The following is a 22612-nucleotide window of genomic DNA, read 5'->3' as shown; positions in this document are numbered from 1 at the left end:
AATAACATTTTTAAAATATGTCTTTAGGCCATCCAAATCTATCAAGGTGCTTTTTCTAAGTCTCTAAGGAAGTTGGTAGTTTGGACAGGAGAATGAAGTTAGCCATCTTTGAAAAACGGTCGACCACACCGAGTATGACGGAGTTGCCCTGGGAAAGTGGAAGGCCTGTGATTAAATCTAATGCAATGTGGGACCATGGTCGTGACGGAATAGGTAGAGGGTGAAGGAAAACAGCTGGAGGGCAATGAGAGGCCTTGCCTTAGGCACAGACAGAACAGGAGTTAACAGATTCCTTGATGTTTCTTCCCATCACTGGCCACCAGAATGTCTGTGAGACTAAAAACAGAGTGTGCACCCCACGATGATACGATTTTTTTGATGCGTATCCCCACTGCAGGACTTCCTATCTCAGTTAATTTGGAACAAATAGCCTGCCTGAACATTGTCGGGGACCTTGGTCTTTGAGGCGGAATTAGAAACCCTTCTCTCCACCTCCCATTGGAGTGCTCATAACACTCAAGCCACAGGTATGACGGTCTCTGGAGTGGTTTTCCTCAGTGGCAGGTCCAAAAACTCTGGAGAGTGCATAGGGCTTGGTGTTGCGGGAGGCGGGTATCTAGGTGATGGAAAAATTGAAGTGTGTGAGAAACAATAACCAACGTGCTTGGCGGGAGTTTAGTTTTTGAGCAGTCCTTATGTAAGCCACGTTCTTATGATCAGTGACGACCAGTGCCTCCACTCCTGTATTGCAAGAACGATGGCCAGCAGCTCTCTATTCTCCACATCATAGTACCTTTCAGCTGCTGTGAGGCGACACGAGAAGAAGGCACCAGAGTGAAGCTTCTGCTCGACAGGGGAACGCTGGTACATAACTGCTCCAACTCCTGTATCCAATGCATCAACTTCTACAAAAAATTGTAAAGCAGTATCAACGTGCATAAGTATTTGTGTTCTAGTAAACAATTGTTATAGCAAAGAATAAGGCGGGCTTGGCTTTTAGGGTCCACCTGAAAGGTACTTTGGTGGATGTGAGCCTTGTCAAAGGTTCTGCTTTGCTGCTAAAGCTGCGGATGAATCGCCTATCGAAGTTAACAAAACCTAAGAACCTTTGCTAGTGCTTCCTTGATTTAGGAAATGGCCACTCCACCAGTGCCTGGATCTTGGCAGGATCAGGTTTGAGGTGGCCCTTCTCTACGATGAACCCCAGAAACGACACGGATGGCGAGTGAAATTTGCACTTTTCAGCTTTGACATATAATCAATTCTCCAATAACCACTGTAAGACAAGATGGACATGGCGGACATGTTTCTGGAGAATTCAAGACCATATTTTGGAAAACCGCGGGCGCATTAGTGAGTGAGGCCAAAAGGCATAACTAAATATAGAAAATGACCCATAGGGGTGTTAAAAGCGGTATTCCACTAATTCCCTTTCTTAATTCTTACCAGGTGATAAGCATTGCGTAAATTTAATTTAGTGAAAACATCAGCAGAAGATAAAGAAGTAAATACCAAATCCATAAGTGGTTAAATACAGTGTCACAAAGATTTTTATTTTCTCAATGAAAAAAATGGCCCCGAATGGTGAGGAAGAGGGGAAAATAACACCCGCCGCGAGAGACAAGGAAATATAGTCCCTTAATGTAGACTGTTCCGGCCCTGTCACATTATAGAGTCTAGCCACAGATAATGCTTTCCCCGGGAGGAGTTTAATAGAACAGTGATAAGAATGATGAGAAGGAAGGGACTGAGCCCGATCCTTACTAAATACCTGTTTGAGATTGTGATATTCGGCAGGTACCCCGGACAGATTAATGGTCTGATTAACATGGCTAGGCATGGCCATCAAGGGAACCATGGAACGCAAACAATTTAAGTGGCGAAATGTGCTCCAATTTAAAATGGTGGTCCTACCCCAATTAATACTGGAATTATGCAGTTTCAGCCATGGTAGACCTAATTCAATGGGTGTAGACTGTCATACAAGGATAAAGAAGCATATCACTTCATGGTGATTACCAGATAGCTGTACCTCTATCATCTCAGTTTGGTGCGTCACCCTCGCCATCTAAAGACCGGACCTCCTTGGGAGAGCAAAGAGTAATCTTAGCAATCTTATGCAAGTCCACAAAGTTCGAGTCCATGAAGCAATCATCTGTCCCGAGTCGATAAAAGCAATAATTTTGACAGTGCTTACACCCTGGAAGTTCAAATCTTTTTCCAGGTCTAGGAGCTTGCGTGTACTCACACAATTCATTAGGCGCATTAATGTCAAAAGCACATCACGACGTTCACTTTTTTATTTGAACATCACTGATTATTTCTCACTGCAGACTTTATGAGAGACAACACACATAATAAAACATCACTTACTGTACAATTTCTGCTGTAATTAGGATGCAGACCTCTAGAATCTTATTATATTCTAGATGAAAATTACTCATAATCCTCGCAAAGAAAAGGGGGTTGGAACCAAACGCTTTTTTGTGTCAGGTTACCACTCAATGATGTAAACATAGGCACATGCGGTAGTGATCACGCCGCCGCTATTAATAGTTTGTCTGCGACAGTGCTTATAATAACATCACTAATACTTGGTTAATATTCAAGTCACGAAATGTAAATGGAGTATTGTTGGTGGTTTTTGAATAGTTATTTATTGAATTTTATGGGCGGAATGGTCAAAATTCCCAAACAGTTGCAGTCCCCTTTAAATATAAAGATCCCAATGACAATGAAAACTTGTAATCTTGGAGCACTGCATCAATTTAGTAATGTGTCATCAAATAATAACTATATGCATTTCTGTCAATATGCATAAAAACAAAAACTGAAATAATAAAAAAGTCGATAAACATTGATAGTTCAACTCCTATTGACTGGTATACACAAGCCATGGAGAGATCTCAGAAGAAAAAAATGCATTTAGATTACATAATATTGAGTCATATCTTGGAAAATGGGAACCATTATAGAAATTCGTTTTAACTATTAAATTAACCAAAATATGACTTTTTTGTAATCCTTGTGGTAATTTTTTTTTTTTTTGGTGGTAAATAATGAATACAGTGTGTTGTCAAGCTTATGAGATGCAATGCAAGTGTAAACCAGTATGACAATATTGTTTTTTTTCATTAATGGTTGTGGTGGGGATGAGATGGTGAAGTACAAAAAATGATAATAATAGTGGTTTTATATATTTTTTTTACATTTATTTTATTCATTTCTGTTGAATCGTTTTGTTTTTGTGTTGTGTTCGTGTCTCTTTACAATTGCGCTAAGGATTGCTATGTGGAGTGGGTATGGTTTGGAATTTGGATTGTTCTCTACAGTATTATTTTGTTGCAGTGATTGATATTCTGTGGGATTTTTGTAAAAGAAATACAATAAAATACATACATACATACATATATATATGCATATATATACACACACACATATATATGTATATATATATATATATATATATATATATACACACACACATACAAATACATATACCGGTATATATATATATATATCTATATATATATATATCTATATATATATCTATATATCTATATATATATATAGATATATATATATAGATATATAGATATATCTATATATATATATGTATATCTATATATATAGATATATCTATATATATAGATATATATATATCTATATATATAGATATATCTATATATATAGATATATATATATATATACTGTATATATAAATATATCTATATATATATCTATATATATATATATATATATATATAGATATATATATATATATATATATATATATATATATATATATATATATATATATATATATATATATATATATATATATATATATATATATATATATATATATATATATATATATATATATATATATATATATATATATATATATAAAGAGTAAAACCAAGTGGACATTAATTAGAATAATCTAGAAACAATCCAGCTATAAAACAACAATTAGTGAAAAGTTAAATACATTTTGAATAGTGTTTGTTGTAAAACATGTGTATTTCTATATTTGTATATAATATTCATACACATTGGAGGATCACATGGTTTGACATTCAGCAACATATCAACAAAGCTCCTGCTGAGTCCAACTCTTTTTGTTAAATTTTTGTCAAAAGCTATATGAAGACGTTCAGACAGGTGTTGAAAAAGTAGCATCAACAGCATTAAAATAAATTACATTGTGCTCTTGTAAAAGAAAATATGTTAAAATAAAAAATAATGGTGTCCATGAATTCAATATGGGCCTTCTGCTCTTCTAATCTGCTTAAAGCTGGAAACATGATGAGAATCATAGCAGGTGAACATGATCATCAGACCATGTGGTCCTGATCACGGCTCACATTAATCACCTTATTGATGTCAACAAAATGATTAAAAGGGAGCATGAGAGCGGGAGTTAAGCCTTTGAGCAGTCCTTATGTATGCCAGGTTCTTATAGAATAGAATAGAATAGAATAGAACAGAAAGTACTTTATTGATCCCTGGGGGAAATTCAGCACCACAGTTCGCTCACAATAGACAAAAATAATAATAAATAATATTATATATAACATTGTATATGTATAATATATAATATATAAATAATATAAATATATTCAACATATACTCTACATTTAAGTGCAGTCAAGGAACATATGCATTATACAGTCTAATGGCTGTCGGTATGACGGACCTCCTGTGTCGTTCCGTGTTGCATTTTGGGAGTCTGAGCCTTCCACTGAACGTGCTCATTCTCTCCAAAAGGTCCGAGTGTAGTGGGTGGGAGGTGTTGTCCATAATGGCTAGGAGTTTTGCTAGACTTCTCCTCTCTGACACCACCGCCAGAGAGTCTAGCTCCACTCCCACCACGTTACTGGCCTTCTCTACCAACTTGTCCAGTCTGTTTGCGTCCCGCCACCACCGACTCGTAGAACATCTTTATCATCTTTGTACAGACGTTGAAGGATCCTAGCCTCCTGAGGAAGTAGAGGCGGCTCTGTCCCTTCTTGTAGATTGCCTCAGCGTGTTTTGACCCATTCAGCTTGTTGTCGACGTGTACTCCGAGGTATTTATAATCCTCAACCATGTCCACATCGACCCCCCTGATGGAAACAGGCGTTGCCGGAGTACTCCTCCTCCTTCCCAGGTCCACAACCAGCTCCTTGGTCCTCATCACATTAAGCTGGAGGTGGTTCTTTCCACACCATGTGACAAAGTCCTCCACCAGTGCCCTGTATTCCTCATCATCACCATCCTCAATACACCCCACTATCGCAGAGTCATCAGAAACCTTCTGAAGGTGGCAGGACTCTGAGTGATAGTGGAAATCGGTGGTGTAGATGGTGAAGAGGAAGGGGGAGAGGACTGTGCCCTGCGGGCCCCGGTGTTGCTGACCAGCCTGTCAGACACACAGTCCTGCAGTCGCACGTACTGTGGTCTGTCAGTCAGGTAATCAACAACCCAGGACACCAAGGGGGCCTCCACCTGCATCGTCTCCAACTTCACACCCAGTAGCCCAGGCCGTATGGTATCGAAAGCACTGGAGAAGTCAAAAAATATGACCCTCACACTGCTCGCAGGCTTGTCTAGGTGGGTGTGGGCTCGGTTCAGCAGGTAGATGACTGCGTCCTCCACTCCCAGTCGGGGATGGTAGGCAAATTGGAGTGGGTCCAGGTGGGGCTTGACTGTAGGGCGGAGTTGTTCCAGGACCAACCTCTCCATGGTCTTCATGATATGGGAGGTTAGAGTCACCGGCCTGTAGTCCTTCGACGTGCTGGGTCGCATGCACTTGGGGATGGGGACCATGCATGAGATTTTCCCCAGTGTGGGGACTTTCTGCAGCCTAAGGCTCATGTTGAAGATGTGCTAGAGCACACCACACAGCTGTGGGGCGCAGGCTTTGAGCACCTTGGGGCTCACACCGTCAGGACCCGCGGCCTTGCCTGTTTGTAGCTTATTTAGCTGTGCATTCACCTGTTCTGCAGACAGACACACTGGGGGGTCTCAAGTGATTGGGGGAGGGGGGGTTCATCAAGCTGAGGGTTAGGTGTTAGGTTAGGTGTTAAGTGGGGGGAGGTAGTCATTGGAGTTGGGGGGCTGTGAGGAGGGGAGGTGGGGATGGTTTGGTTCGCTGAAGTTGTCAGGGGGCCGGCTGGCATGTCTCGGGGGGAGGGGGGGTCGAGGGGGGTAGCTTGTTGGAGCCACTGTGTCAAACCTGTTAAAGAACTGGTTTAGCTCATTGGCCCTCTCTTTGGTCTCTGTCCACCCCCTTACCCCCCGACGGTTTGAGGCCGGTGATGGTCTGCATACCTCTCCAAACCGCCTTCATGTTGTTGTCCTTCAGCTTCCCTTCCAGCTTCCTCCTGTAGTTCTCCTTGGCCTCCCTGAGTTTGGTCTTCAGCAGCCCCTGAACTCGTTTCACCTCCTCCCTGTTACCAGCATTGAATGCCCTCTTCTTCTCATTCAGTAGGGCTTTGATGTCCTTGGTCACCCACGGCTTGTTGTTTGGGTAGCAGGTGACCGTCCTTGATGGGACATTTGAGTCAACACAGAAGTTGATATAGTCTGTGATGCATTCTGTGAGCCCGTCAATGTCCTCTCCATGAGGCTCCATGAGCACCTGCCAGTCAGTTACCTCAAAACAGCCCTGTAGTGTCTCTTGGACCCCTTCTGACCACCTTCTCACTGTTTTTTTGGTCACAGGCTGTCTTTTGATCAGAGGCACATAACAGGGGTTGAGGTAACCAAGGTTGTGGTCTGACACTACCCAGCTCTGGTAGTGGTATGGAGCTATACGCATCCTTAATGTTTGCGTACAGCAGGTCCAGGATCTTATTTCCTCTGGTGTGGCAGCTGACATACTAAATGAAGTTGGGTAGTGATTTGTCCATAGTAACATGGTTAAAATCCCCCGAGATGAGGATGAGAGCTTTCGGTTGCTTGGTTTGGAGTCTGGCTATCGAGCTGTGGATGACGTCACTGGCAGCTGCAGCGTTAGCAGAGGGGGGGATGTATACTGCCATCATGATAACATGCGGAATCTCCCTGGGCAAAAAATATGGTCTGAGTCCTACAGCTAACATCTCTATATTCGGGTCACAGTGGCGCTCTTTTATTGTGATATGACCGGGATGACAATATTTCTTATTAATAAACAAAGCAAGCCCCCCTCCTTTCCACTTGCCGTTGGTTCGGTCCCGGTCAGCGCGCAGCGTTTGAAACCCGTTTATAGAGACGTTACTATCCGGAACATCGTCGTGTAGCCACGTCTCAGTAAAACACATTAGGCTACACTCACGATATTCTTTCTGACTAGCGGCAAGCACCGACAACGCATCCATTTTATTTGCTAGAGACCGCACGTTACCCATGACGACGGAAGGAAGATATGGTTTATATCTCCTTCTCTCCCTCCTCGCTTCAGCCCTCTTCTGTCTCGAGCGTCTCCCTTTCCCTCGACAGCCACGAGAACCTCCATAAGTCCTTTTTAGCTCCTCCGGGATCTGGTTAGTTAGCGCCGGGTCCGTTAGCTGGATGCTAATAACTGTTGCCGCTAACAATTGTTCCCTGATGTAGATGAAAGAGCCTCTCAACTGTTATCCGTCTGAGCTCTTCAATAGCGTCCCCACCGTCAGTAGGACGAACAAAACACTTCTAAACTACATGTTTAGAAGGGCACGACTAGATATAAAGTAAATGTAGAGTAAATGTAAAAATATAAAAAAGTACAAAGCGAACAAAGAACAAAAACAAAAGACAAGGACGGAGCGAACTGCAGCAGCGGCCGTCTAGATCGACACATGCGCACTATTACTACATTATGATCTGTGACGACCAGGAATGGCGTGGCAGTCGCCTCCAACCAGTGCCTCTACCCATGCAGGGTGAGAACAATGGCCATAGTTTTCTATTCCCCACATCATAGTACCTTTCAGCTGTGAGGCGACGCGAGAAGAAGGCACCAGGGTGAAGCCTCTGCTCGACAGGGGAATAGTGGGACAGAACGGCTCCAGCTCCTGTATCCGATGCATCAACCTTGAAAAAAATGTAAAGCAGGATCAATGTGCTTAAGAATATATGCTTTAGGAAACATTTGTTTCAGCGAAGAAAGGCCGGCCTCAGCTTCTGGGGTCCACCTGAAAGGTATCTTAGTGGACGTGAGCTTTGTCAAAGGTTCAACTTTGCTGCTAAAGTTGCGGATGAATTGCCTATAGAAGTAGATGCGCGCACACCGGGAACAGTCTTACACCCGCAAAGGACGCACACAAAAGGTGTGGAGAAACTGAAAACGCACACAAAAGGTGTGGAGTGGAATAAAATAAGGCTACACGGCAACGCTGAGAGAGCCACGGGAACGAAAAGCGTGAGCGGTGCTAGGGCAGTTGAGATGAACACGACTGGAAGGGTATACGATCAGGAATATACTGGTGTTGAATGAATGGAATGGTGAGCTTAAGTAGTCAGGAGGAAACGGGTATAAGGTGTATGCGAAGGTGACTCCGCCCCGTGACCCAAAAACCAGACACTGCAACAAAAAGCAGACAAGCGGCAACAGAGCTACCAGATCCTGACATCTTTAGCATATTTGTCTTGTTTAGCATCATTATAATATTTAGCAACTTTAACATATTTCTACTTTAGCATATATAATTTTAGCATCTTAATCTGTTTAGATTATTTAACATTATTGTCTTGTTTAGGGCAGCACAGTGGAAGAGGGGTTAGCGCGTCTGCCTCACAATACGAAGGTCCTGGGTTCGTTCCTGCGCTCGGGATCTTTCTGTGTGGAGTTTGCATGTTCTCCCCGTGACTGTGTGGGTTCACTCCGGGTACTCCGGCTTCCTCCCACCTCCAAAGACATGCACCTGGGGATAGGTTGATTGGCAACACTAAATTGGCCCTAGTGTGTGAATGTGAGTGGGAATGTTGTCTGTCTATCTGTGTTGGCCCTGCGATGAGGTGGCGACTTGTCCAGGGTGTACCCCGCCTTCCGCCCGAATGCAGCTGAGATAGGCTCCAGTGACCCCCCGCGACCCGAAAGGGACAAGCGGTAGAAAATGGATGGATGGATTTATTGTCTTGTATAGCATTTTTGACATATTTATCTGGTTTAGCATCATCATCTTGTTTAGCATTTTTTTTTAACATCTCTATTTTGTTTAGCATCTTTGTCTTGTTTAGTGTCTTTATATTTGTTTAGCATTTGTATATTGTTTAGTTTCTTCAGCATATTCACTTGTTTAGCATATTTACCTTGTTTAGCATTTAAGCATATTTATCTTGTTTAGCATCTTTACCATTTTATTTACCATTATGGCATCTTTATCTTGTTTAGCATCTTTATTTTGTTTAGCTTCTTAGCATCTTTATCTTAATTTGCCATAGTTATCTTCTTTAGCATATTTACCATTTTGTTTAGCATTGTTGGCACTTTTATCTTGTTAAGCATCTTTAGCTTGTTTAGCATTTTGTTTAGCATCTTTAGTACCTTTATCTTGTTTGGCATCTATATCTTGTTTAGCTTCTTAGCATATTCACTTTTTTAGAATCTTTATCTTGTTTAGCATATTTATCTTGTTTAACATATTTTGCATTTTAATGTTTTTTAGCTTCTTCATCATCTTCATCTTGTTTAGCATCCTTGTTTTGTTTAGTTGTGATTCTGTAGAATTAACAGTTTCGTTAAATGGTAAATGGTAAATAGGTTACACTTGTATAGCTCTTTTCTACCTTCAAGGTACTCAAAGCGCTTTGACACTATTTCCACATTCACCCATTCACACACACATTCACACACTGATGGCGGGAGCTGCCATGCAAGGCCCTAACCACGACCCATCAGGAGCAAGGGTGAAGTGTCTTGCTCAAGGACACAACAGACGTGACGAGGTTGGTAGAAGGTGGGGATCGAACCGGGAACTCTCAGGTTGCTGGCACGGCCACTCTCCCAACTGCGGCACGCCGTCCCCGTTATGGTGGTTGTCCACAGTGGGACACTTTTTGATGTCGTCTCGGTCGACAGGAAGTAGAAATGCATAATCAAACTGTACTGAGTGTTCGACTTGTTGGCGATGGGCGTTTTCGAATCCCTCAGCAGCCCAGAGGTCCAGCTGCTGAAAGGTCACTAGAGTTCAAGCAGATTGTGTGTTTTTGGCTGCAGGAAGCCATCTTGTAATTATGCAAATGAGGCTGGATGGCTTCCATAATCCTACAATATCTTGCTGGGTTTCAATCATGTGACCTAAATATGACTGCTGTTTATTTCCTTTAGTATTGTATATGTTTATATTGTGTGTATTTGTCATTTTTTTCCCATATTTTCTTAAACACCTTATTTTTCTTTTGCACTGATATTAGTGATGCTCTAATCTCATTGTGCTGACGTGTAATAACAATAAAGGCATTCTATTCTATTTGAAAGGTGAATATGTGAATATCTTAAAGAATATGTGAATGTGATGATTGATTCGCAGTCAGGTGCCTGTTTGGACATGCCCTAACTAATGTGTTCCAATCTTCTACTTGTTCTTCATTCTTCTACCTTTTCTGTATTTCATTTTTCTACTTGTTCTTCATTCTATTCTATTCTCAGCCTATCTCGCCGATTGTATTGTACCATATGTCCCGACAAGAAATCTGTGTTCAAAGAACTCCGGTTTATTAGTGATTCCCAGAGCCAAAAAAAAGTCTGCGGGCTATAGAGCGTTTTCTGTTCGGGCTCCAGTACTATGGAATGCCCTCCCGGTAAAAGTTAGAGATGCTACCTCAGTAGAAGCATTTAAAGGCCTACTGAAATGAATTTTTTAAAATTTAAACGGGGATAGCAGATCTATTCTATGTGTCATACTTGATCATTTCGCGATATTGCCATATTTTTGCTGAAAGGATTTAGTATAGAACAACGACGATAAAGATTGCAACTTTTGGTATCTGATAAAAAAAAGGCTTGCCCCTACCGGAAGTAGCGTGACGTAGTCAGTTGAACATATACGCAAAGTTCCCTATTGTTTACAATGATGGCCGCATGAAGTGAGAGAGATTCGGACCGAGAAAGCGACAATTTCCCCATTAATTTGAGCGAGGATGAAAGATTTGTGGATGAGTAAAGTGCAAGTGAAGGACTAGTGGGGAGTTGAAGCTATTCAGATAGGGAAGATGCTGTGAGAGCCGGGGGTGACCTGATATTCAGCTGGGAATGACTACAACAGTAAATAAACACAAGACATATATATACTCTATTAGCCACAACACAACCAGGCTTATATTTAATATGCCACAAATTAATCCTGCATAAAAACAGCTGCGTGTTTGTTACGCTAGCTCCTAGCTCCTCTGCTAGCTCCTAGCTCCATAGAACACGCCAATACAATTCAAACACCTGATCAACACACACAATCACTCAGCCCAAAAGACCGTTCACCTAACCCAAGGTTCATAAAGCTTATATATTTTTAAAAAGTTACGTACATACGCAAAAAAAAGTTGCGCACATACGGTCAAGAGTCCTGGTAAGAGTCTGTGTTGTCCCAGTTCTCTACAGGCGTCTGCGTATCGAAGTCAAAAGTCCTCCTGGTTAGAGTCTCTGTTATCCGAGTTCTTCCATCTTGACTGCATCTTCCGGGAATGTAAACAAAGAAGCGCCGGCTGTGTACTGTTGTTGCTGACTACGTTAGAAAAATACGTCCATTTCGCACCGACAACTTTCTTCTTTGCTTGCTCAGCTTTCTTCTCCATAATGCAATGAACATGATTGCAACAGATTCACGAACACAGATGTCCAGAATACTGTGGAATTATGAAATGAAAACAGAGCTTTTTCGTATTGGCTTCAATGTGGAAGGCATACCCGTGTTCGCCGGTCTACGTCACGCGCATACGTCATCCTCAGAGGCGTTTCGAACCGGAAGTTTAGCTGCAAATTTAAAATGTCACTTTATAAGTTAACCCGGCCGTATTGGCATGTGTTATAATGTTAAGATTTCATCATTGATATATAAACTATCAGACTGCGTGGTCGGTAGTAGTGGGTTTCAGTAGGCCTTTAAGTCCCATCTTAAAACTCATTTGTATACTCTAGCCTTTAAATAGACCCCCTTTTTAGACCAGTTGATCTGCCGTTTCTTTTCTTCTCTCCTCTGCTCCCCTCTTCCTTGGAGGGGGGTTTGCACAGGTCCGGTGGCCATGGATGAAGTGCTTGCTGTCCAGAGTCGGGACCCCGGGTGGACAGCCTGTGCATCGGTTGGGGACATCTCTGAGCTGCTGACCCGTCTCCGCTCAGGATGGTTTCCTGCTGGCCCCACTATGGACTGGACTCTCGCTGATGTGTTGGATCCACTGTGGACTGGACTTTCACAATATTATGTCAGACCCACTCGACATCCATTGCTTTCGGTCTCCTCTAGAGGGGGGGGGGGTTACCCACATATGCGGTCCTCTCCAAGGTTTCTCATAGTCATTCACATTGACGTCCCACTGGGGTGAGTTTTTCCTTGCCCGTATGTGGACTCTGTACCGAGGATGTCGTTGTGGCTTGTGCAGCCCTTTGAGACACTTGTGATTTAGGGCTATATAAATAAACATTGATTGATTGATTCTCCTACTTGTTCTTCACTTCATTTTCCTACTTGTTCATCATTCTCCTACTTGTTCTTTACTTCATTTTCCTATGTGTTCTCCAATCTTCTACTTGTTCTTCATTCTCCTACTTGTTCTCCAATCTTGTACTTGTTCTTCATTCTCCTACTTGTTCTCCAATCTTCTACTTGTTCTTCATTCTCCTACTTGTTCTCCAATCTTCTACTTGTTCTTCATTCTCCTACTTGTTCTTCATTCTTATACTTGTTTTTTATTCTTCTACTTGTTCTTTATTTAATTATTGTACTTGTTCTTCATTCTCTTACTTGTTCTTCATTTTCTACTTGTTCTTCATTCTTCTACTATTTCTTTATTTCATGGACGGATAGTACGAAAGAGGAGTGAGGGAAGTCATATATGTCAAGGTTGAAAAACCATCCCTGAACAGAGGTGGTGGTCTGTGATACCACCTGTCTCCCACATACAACACCGTCCTTTCAGCAATTCCTAAAAGACTCTGCAATTTAGCCTCCTACAAATAACAATGTGACCAGAATGTCATTTGTGCCATTTGTTTACAACTGAATGGAATGCTATGTGGGGGATTCCGACTATTTTGGACTGACAGTAGTCGATCCACAGCGACCGTTCTGCCACAGAATACCTCAATGCTAACGAGGGGAATTTACACTTCAACGACTGTCGTTGGCTTTGACAGTTAGCATTGCTGGTTTGCCCCACTACGATAGGGCAAAACCATCCTTGCCCAGGCACACCCTCTTGTTTTTTGGAGTATGAATGATTAGGGTTTTGGCACCAGCAGCTGGACTCTTTATTTCATTCTTCTACTTGTTATTCATTCTTCTACTTATTCTTCATTATTCTACTTTTCTTTACTTAATTCTCCTTCTTGTTCTCTAATCTTCTACTTGTTGTTCATTCTTCGATTTGTCCTTTATTTCCTTCTTCTGCTTGTTCTTCATTTCTATACTTGTTCTCTATATAATCAATGTACTTGTTCCTCATTCTTCTAATTGTTTATTTCATTGTACTTGTTATTCATTCCTATACTTGTTCTTAATTTTTCTACTTGTTCTTTATTTGATTCTTCTACTTGTTCTTCATTCTTGTTCTTGTTCTTCATCCTTCTACTTGTTATTTACCTAATTCTCCTTCTTGTTCTCTAATCTTCTACTTGTTCTTTATTCTTCGATTTGTTCTTTATTTCCTTCTTCTACTTGTTCTTCATTTCTATACTTGTTCTGTATTTAATCAATTTACTTGTTCTTCATTCTCTTAACTGTTCGTTATTTCATTCTACTGTGGAGTTAGTAAACAACGAGACAGGAGACGTGAGCGTAGTCGAGGAAGTTTACTAGCTCCAACCTAGCATGTCATACATTCGACAACAACAACGACCTCTCAACCGGAAGCGGAAGAACCTAACTCCCCCTCCGCCTCTTCTCTTAAAGCTACAGTGTCCTCTTAGGTGAATGTCTCTCATTATATGGTTTGGGTCACCACACAGGCCCCCCCAGAATTCACCTACACAAAACCCTGCAAAACAGAAAAAGTGCAATTGCATAACAGAAAAACATGACCCTGCAGTAAATGAACAGTAACCAACACAGTGCAAAGTCAATGGGAAAACAGGTGACGGGCCGGGGGGCGGACCTTCCGTCCGTAACGGCTGTGCCTGACAGGAGGGGAAACAGATGGGCCCGAAACGCGAGCCACAGGTGGAGCTGGGGCCGGAAGAGAGGCAGGCGCAGGGGCCGACCGAGGAGGGTGCCCCCGTCGCGGCGGCAGGGCCACTGCTCCCCAATGTCCACGTGAGCAGGCTTGAGACGGTCTATAGCCACCCGCTCCAGTCTGCCCCCCATGTCTACCACAAAGTTCTTATCCCCCGCCTCCAGGACACGGAAGGGCCCGTCGTATGGGGGCTGCAGCAGGGACCGATGGCTGTTGTGTCTTATGAAGACGTATTTCGCCGATGGCAGATCCTTGGGGACGTAGGACTGGGGAAGGCAGTGTCGAGACGTCGGAACGGGAACAAAGGCGTCAGCAGCGCTCCGGGACGCACTGAGGTGAGAGGCGGGCGACCAGGGAGCCGTAGCAGTCGGAAGGAACGTCCCTGGAACCCATAGAGACTCGCCATACACCAGCTCCGCGGCGGATGCCTGGAGGTCCTCCTTAGGGGCTGAACGCAGGCCGAGCATGACCCACGGAAGCCGGTCCACCCAGTCGCCGCCCGTGAGGCTGGCCCGCAGAGCTGCTTTCATGTCCCGATGGAACCGCTCGCACAGTCCGTTGCTCTGCGGGTTGTAGGCAGTAGTGCGGTGGATCTTCATCCCGAGGTGCTCAGCAACCGCCGTCCAGAGCTCAGAGGTAAATTGGGAGCCTCGGTCGCTTGTGGTGTCACCAGGCGTGCCAAAACGGGCCACCCAGCAGCCGATGAACGCCCGTGCCACCTCCACGGCCGTCGTCGAGGACAAGGGGATAGCCTCCGGCCATCTGGTAGCCCTGTCCACAATAGTGAGGAGGAAGGTATAACCACGGGAGGGAGGCAGAGGGCCCACAAGGTCAACATTCACGTGGTCGAACCGCCTCTCTGGAACCACAAACGGCGCCAAAGGGGCTTTGGTATGGCGGTGCACCTTGGCGCGCTGGCACACCACACACGAGCTGGCCCAGGCTCTAACATCCTTGCGGAGCCCCGGCCAAACAAATTTGACACTCACCATCTTGGTCGAGGCCTTCACCCCAGGATGTGAAAGGCCGTGGACGGTGTCGAAAACCCGGCGCCGCCAGGAAGCAGGCACCAGGGGTCGAGGTTGGCCGGTGGAGACGTCGCAGAGGAGGGTAGTGTTAGCCGCGTCGAACGCCACGTCCTCCAGGCGCAGCGCCGTAGGGCCCGACCGGTAGTCCTGAACGGCCGCGTCCTTGGCCTGGTCCGCTGCCATAGCGGCGTAGTCGAGCCCCAAGTGAACGGAGTTAACAACAGCCCGTGAAAGGCAGTCGGCGACAAAGTTATCCTTGCCAGACACATGTTGTATGTCCGTAGTGAACTCAGAGACCGCCGCGAGATGGCGCTGCTGACGCCCAGACCACGGCTCCGAAGTTTTGGCCATGCAGAACGTCAGCGGTTTGTGGTCCACGAAAGCGGTGAACTGCCGGCCCTCCAACAGGAACCGAAAGTGTCTGGTTGCGAGGAAAAGTCCCAGTAGCTCCCTATCAAAGGTGCTGTACTTGCGCTCATTTTCCCGGAGCTGTTTACTGAAGAACGCCAATGGCTGCCATCCACCAGCCACCCACTGCTCACATACGGCCCCCACGGCATAGTCGGAGGCGTCCGTCGTAAGGGCTATAGGGGCGGCCGGCGACGGGTGAGCTAGCAGCGCAGCATTGGCCAGCGCAGACTTGGCAGCCTCAAAAGCCTCATCCATCTCTGGGGACCAGTCCAACTTGTCCTTAGACTTCTTCCCCCGGTGGGCCCCATAAAGGGGACGCATGACGTGTGCAGCACGAGGCAGGAAACGGTTATAAAAGTTCACCATGCCCAAAACCTCCTGCAAGGCCTGTACAGTAGGGGGACGGGGGAACGCGGCGACAGCCTCAACCCTGTCGGGCAGGGGAACGGCCCCCTGCGGAGTGATGTGGTGCCCGAGGAAGGTGATGGACGACTCCCTGAACTGACACTTGGCTGGGTTGATGATGAGGCCGTGCTCGCTAAGCCTCTCGAACAGCTGCCTGAGGTGTGTCATGTGTTCCTCCACCGACGCGCTGGCCACAAGGATGTCGTCCAAGTACACAAACAAAAATGGCATGTCCTGGAGCACAGAGTCCATAAGACGTTGGAACGTCTGCGCCGCCCCCGTAAGGCCAAACGGCATACGTAAGAACTCGAAGAGCCCGAAGGGTGTGATGACAGCCGTTTTTGGGACATCTCGCGGGTGGACCGGTACCTGGTGGTAGCCTCGCACTAAGTCAATTTTGGAATAGATGGTAGCGCCCGCCAAGTGGGAAGAGAAATCTTGGATGTGCGGTATGGGGTACCGGTCGGGGGTCGTGGCGTTGTTTAGGCGACGGAAGTCTCCGCAAGGGCGCCAACCCCCGCCGGCCTTAGTAACCATATGTAGCGGAAAGGCCCACGGGCTGTCCGAACGGCGGACAATGCCGAGGCGTTCCATCATCGAAAACTCCTCCCTGGCTATTGCGAGCTTGGACGAGTCGAGGCGTCGGGCCCGGGCGTAAACCGGGCGGCCCACAGTGGAGATGTGATGTTCCACACCGTGCTTGGCCACCGCCGAGGAAAAGGTGGGCATGGTGAGCCCAGGGAAACCGGCGAGCAGGCGTTGGTATGGATCCCCGGTGGCGAGTGTGTTAGCGAGGCACAACGCCCCAGCCCCCCCAAGCGTGCAGGGGTATGACGCAAAAGAGATGGCATCAATCAAGCGACAGTTCTTAATATCCACCAGCAGGTTGAACGCGCAGAGGAAATCCGCACCTAGCAGCGGGGTGGATACAGCAGCCATCACAAAATCCCAACCGAACCGTCGGCCGCCAAAACTAACATCCACGCGCCTGACACCGTACGTCCGAACGGAGGTGCCGTTGGCGGCGTCCATCTGGGGGCCGTGGCTGCCGGTCATCGTGTCCACAGCTTGTGCTGGTAGTATACTGCGTTGCGCACCAGAGTCCACCAGCAGCCGCCGGCCCGACAAGGAGTCCCTGATGAACAACAGCTTGCAGTCACGGCCGGCGCCCATAGCCGCTAACGAGCGCCGGCCCTGGCGTTTCCCTGAATCCTGTAACTGCAGGGTTTGCGACACTGCTTCGCCTTGGCCCCGAACCTGGCGTGGTAAAAACAGAGCCCGTCTTCAGGTTGGCGGCGAGCCGTCACCGCAGCCGCGGTGTCCACATAGTCATCCATAGGAGGTGGCGGGACGGCCTGGTGGGGCAGCAGGGCATGCACAAACTGTTGCCGGTTGGCCAGGAAAACCCTGTCCGCCTCAGCGGCCAAAGCACGGTAGTCCTTGGAGGCGGCGAGTGGAGAACTGGCTATCGGTGTGCGTACCGGTGCGGGGAGCTGCCTCAGGAAAATGTGTGTAAACAGAAACGCCGGGTCGGCTGATCCCAGCACAGACAGCATTTTTTCCATCAGTTCAGACGGTTTCCCGTCACCGAGGCCATGTAGGGACAGTAAACGGTCCGCTTTTTCCAGCTCCGACAGCTCAAATAACTTCAGGAGGAAAGCCTTTAAAGCATCGTACTTGCCAGCAGGCGGTGGAGCCTCCAACAGTGTCATCGCTCGCGCCGTCGTTGATGCGTCCAACGCCGCCACTACATGGAAGTACTTCGTAGCATCCTGCGTTATTCCCCTTAGCTGGAACTGGGCTTCCACGTGTTGAAACCACGGCCGTGGGTTATGCTGCCAGAAATCGGGTAACTTCACAGTAGCGGCGTAGATTCCCGCGTTAGCCATGTTGTTAGCAGCAGCTACTCCGCCTGCGGGTACCGCGTTAGCCATGTTGTTGTTAGCAGCAGCTACTCCGTCTGCGGGTACCGCGTCAACAAAATTGGCAGCGCCTTCATTGTCTGACATGCTCGTATTCGTAGTTCGTATTCTCTGGGTCACCAATGTGGAGTTAGTAAACAACGAGACAGGAGACGTGAGCGTAGTCGAGGAAGTTTACTAGCTCCAACCTAGCATGTCATACATTCGACAACAACAACGACCTCTCAACCGGAAGCGGAAGAACCTAACTCCCCCTCCGCCTCTTCTCTTAAAGCTACAGTGTCCTCTTAGGTGAATGTCTCTCATTATATGGTTTGGGTCACCACGCTACTTGTTTTTCATACTTGTTCTTTATTTCATTCTACTTGTTCTTCATTCTTCTACTTGTTCTTTATTTAATTCTTCTAATTGTTCTTCATTCTTCTACTCGTTCTTCTTTCTTCTACTTGTTCTTTATTTGATTATTTTAATTGTTCTTCATTCTACTACCTGTTCTTTATTTCAATATCCTACTTGTTCTTCATTCCTATACTTGTTCTTCATTCTTCTACTTGTTCTTTATTTAATTGTTGTACTTGTTCTTCATTCCTATACTCGTTCTTTATGTAATTCTTCAACTTGTTTACCTTTTTTGTTCTTCATTATTCTACTTGTTTTTTATTTAATTCTTCTACTCGTTTTTCATTATTTTACTTTTTCAGTATTTCATTCTTATACTTGTTCTTTATTTTTACACAAAGACACACACAAGCGCACACAAACGCGCACTCAAACGCACACGTACGCACGCACACGCACCTAATATCGAGTCATTACACAAGATCAGCAGGCTGTACTGCTTTCAACCACTAGGGAGCGGCAGACACCCATTGTTGTCTTGTTGCTTAGCAGGTAAAACAATTTTGACAGTTTAACTTGTCATGTGACGTGCAAATGACGAACTCATGAATAATATTTTATGCTCTTGAAGTAAACATTATCTATGAATATTCAAACTGTTTTGAACGAAGCTAAAAAGGAGTGGGAAGCAAGTGGGAGCAAAACCTCAAAGACACCATTTATGATTTACTTCTTGTTAGCATCACCAGATGCTTGGTGACGTTACTGTTTCCTCCTTCGTAATACATATGTATTAAGACAACTTGTGTTGTTAACTTGTGTAGCACAAGTTAAAAACAGTTTAATACAGTTAATTACAAGTTTATCAACAAAAGTCTATCAACCCGAGTTTATCATTACAAGTTTATCATTACATGTTTATCAATACAATTTTAGCAATACAAGTATACATAATCTGAAAACAAATTAGTTGATGCTTAAAGTAATTTGTAAACAAATATGTGGATGTTTTAAGTAATTTATAAACACGGATGTTGATGTTTAAACAAATATGTGGATGTTTTAAGTAATTTATAAACACAGATGTTGATGTTTAAAGTAATTTGTAAACAAAGATGTTTATGTTTAAAAGTAATTTGTATTACAAAAATATGTTAATCCTTAAGTAATTTGTAAACAAAGATGTTGACCATTAAAGTATTTTGTAAATAACACATGTTGATGTTTAAAGTAATTTGTAAACAAATATATTGTTTGAAGTAATTGTAACCACAATTGTTGATTTTTACAGTATTTATAAACAAAGATGATGATGTTCAATGTATTTGTAAACAAATTGGTAATATTCAGTGTATTTTTTATACAAAGATGCATGTTGATGTTTCGAGTAATGTTTAAACAAAATTTGTAATATTCAGTGCATTTTTATACAAAGATGTTGACGTTTAAAGTAATTTGTAAACTCATATTTTGATGTTTAAAGAAATGTGTAAACAAAGCTGTTGTTTAAAGTATGTAAACAAATGTGGAATATTCAGTGTAACTTTTTAATCGAATATGTTGATGTTTAGATTTTTTTTTTCAAACAAAGATGTTGAAGTTTAATGTAATTTATAAACCAAGTTGTTGATTTTTAAAGACCTACCGAAATGAATTTTTTAAATTCAAACGGGGATAGCAGATCCATTCTATGTGTCATACTTGATCATTTCGCGATATTGCCATATTTTTGCTGAAAGGATTTAGTAGAGAACATTGACGATAAATTTCGCAACTTTTGGTCGCTGATAAAAAAAGCCTTGCCTGTACCGGAAGTAGCGTGACGTCGCAGGTTGAAGGGCTCCTAACATTTCCCCATTGTTTACACCAGAAGCGAGAGCGATTCGGACCGAGAAAGCAACGATTACCCCATTAATTTGAGCGAGGATGAAAGTTTCGTGGATGAGGAACGTGAGAGTGAAGGACTAGAGTGCAGTGCAGGACGTATCTTTTTTCGCTCTGACCGTACCTTAGGTAAAAGGGCTCATTGGATTCCACACTTTCTCCTTTTTCTATTGTGGATCACGGATTTGTATTTTAAACCACCTCGGATACTATATCCTCTTGAAAATGAGAGTCGAGAACGCAAAATGGACATTCACAGTGACTTTTATCTCCACGACAATACATCGGTGAAGCACTTTAGCTACATAGCTAACGTGATAGCATCGTGCTTAAATGCAGATAGAAACAAAATAAATAAGCCCCTGACTGGAAGGATAGACAGAAGATCAACAATACTACTATCAGGAGACACCGAACCAAACACTGGACCTGTAACCACACGATTAATGCTGTGCCGCCTGTCGAAGCCTAGCAATGCTGTTGCTAACGACGCCATTGAAGCTAACTTAGCTACGGGACCTCGTCAGAGCTATGATAAAAACATTAGCGCTCCACCTACGCCAGCCCTCATCTGCTCATCAACACCCGTGCTCACCTCCGTTCCAGCGATCGACGGCGCGACGAAGGACTTCACCCGATCATCGATGCGGTCGGCGGCTAGCGTCGGATAGCGCGTCTGCTATCCAACTCAAAGTCCTCCTGGTTGTGTTGCTGCAGCCAGCCGCTAATACACCGATCCCACCTACAACTTTCTTCTTTGCAGTCTCCATTGTTCATTAAACAAATTGCAAAAGATTCACCAACACAGATGTCCAGAATACTGTGGAATTTTGCGATGAAAACAAAGCTGTTTGTATTGTGATACAATGTGTCCGAATACTTCCGTTTCAACCATTGACGTCACGGGCAAACGTCATCATACATAGACGTTTTCAACCGGAAGTTCCCCGGGAAATTTAAAATTGCACTTTATAAGTTAACCCTGCCGTATTGGCATGTGTTGCAATGTTAAGATTTCATCATTGATATATAAACTATCAGACTGCATGGTCGGTAGTAGTGGCTTTCAGTAGGCCTTTAAAGTAATTGTAAACACAACTGCAATAATCAGTGAAACTTTGTATAACAAAGACGTAGATGTTTAGACCAATTTTAAACAGAGATGTAGATGTTTAGATTCATTTGTAAACAAAGATGTTGCTGTTTAAAGTAATTTGTAAACAAAGATGTTGATTTTTAAAGTGATTTGTAAACAAATATGTTGATGTTTAAAGTAATTCATAAACAAACATGTTAATGTTGAAATATTAGAAAGCAGCAACAAAGAGTCCTCTTTGCAGCTTTGTGCTTTTGTTCAGTTCACCACACGCAGCGCGGGAGCTGGGATGTTGGCGGTCCGCCCCCTGGGAGGCCTGGTGTGACTTCCAAGGAAAGGCTGCCCGCTGTTCACAAATGAGGAGGCGGTGCTGCAGCCTAAAGTGGATGTTCCCTATTTGAAACCCTCCTTTGATGACGTTGATTGTCTTTTTGACACCAAATGATGAAATATTCATGCACCTTTTCAAAATAAAATGCATCTTTGTTCCTTGCTAACGTTAGCATGCAAGCCTTGTAATAATTAAAATAAGGTCAGATAAACTAAATTAAGCTGAACTAAGCTCAGCTAAATTGAGCCGGCTTCCCCGTCCTGCTTTGGAAGCAGGAGAACTTTGTAAGTGAAATGATGGTGCATCCTAGCTTTCTTCTCTGTTAGCCGTGCTATGGCGTGCTGAGCCACCCCTCTCCACCTCCTTACTAATGAGACCGACCCAGCTGGTTAGTAAAAAGAAACCTCCAGCTCGCGAAGCGGAGATAAGCAGAGGCAGCGGCCTACGCACCACTGCAGCCTCCTGCTGAGAAGCCCCGCCTTTGATGTATGGCTAATTGCCAGCGGCCGCTCAGCCAAGTTGTCCTAAGTTTTGCCTTGACTTCTTCTTCTTGAGTCACATGACACTCGCATGACAGTTACATGACCACATTAACAACATTGACTTTTAGCTTATTTTTTTGTCATGTCTCGACGTAGAAGAAATTATGAATATCATCACGGTGAGGCTAAACAAAGGTCAGTGTGATTCCTACTGTTTGGCCTCTAAGACTACCAGTCCCCCTGCACCGATGAAGTATTACCACTAGGGGGCGACAGACGTGTGGAAGCTCCAAAACGTAGCAAAAAAGCACCCATGCTTTGCTGATATTTCATTTTTTTCCCATTTATTTAATTGGGACAGTGCACATTAATCAACACTT

Source organism: Entelurus aequoreus, linkage group LG04 (assembly GCF_033978785.1).
Source record: "Entelurus aequoreus isolate RoL-2023_Sb linkage group LG04, RoL_Eaeq_v1.1, whole genome shotgun sequence".
Taxonomy (NCBI): Eukaryota; Metazoa; Chordata; class Actinopteri; order Syngnathiformes; family Syngnathidae; genus Entelurus; species Entelurus aequoreus.
The sequence above is the reverse complement of the archived record's forward strand: the minus strand, read 5'-3'. Positions refer to the sequence as shown.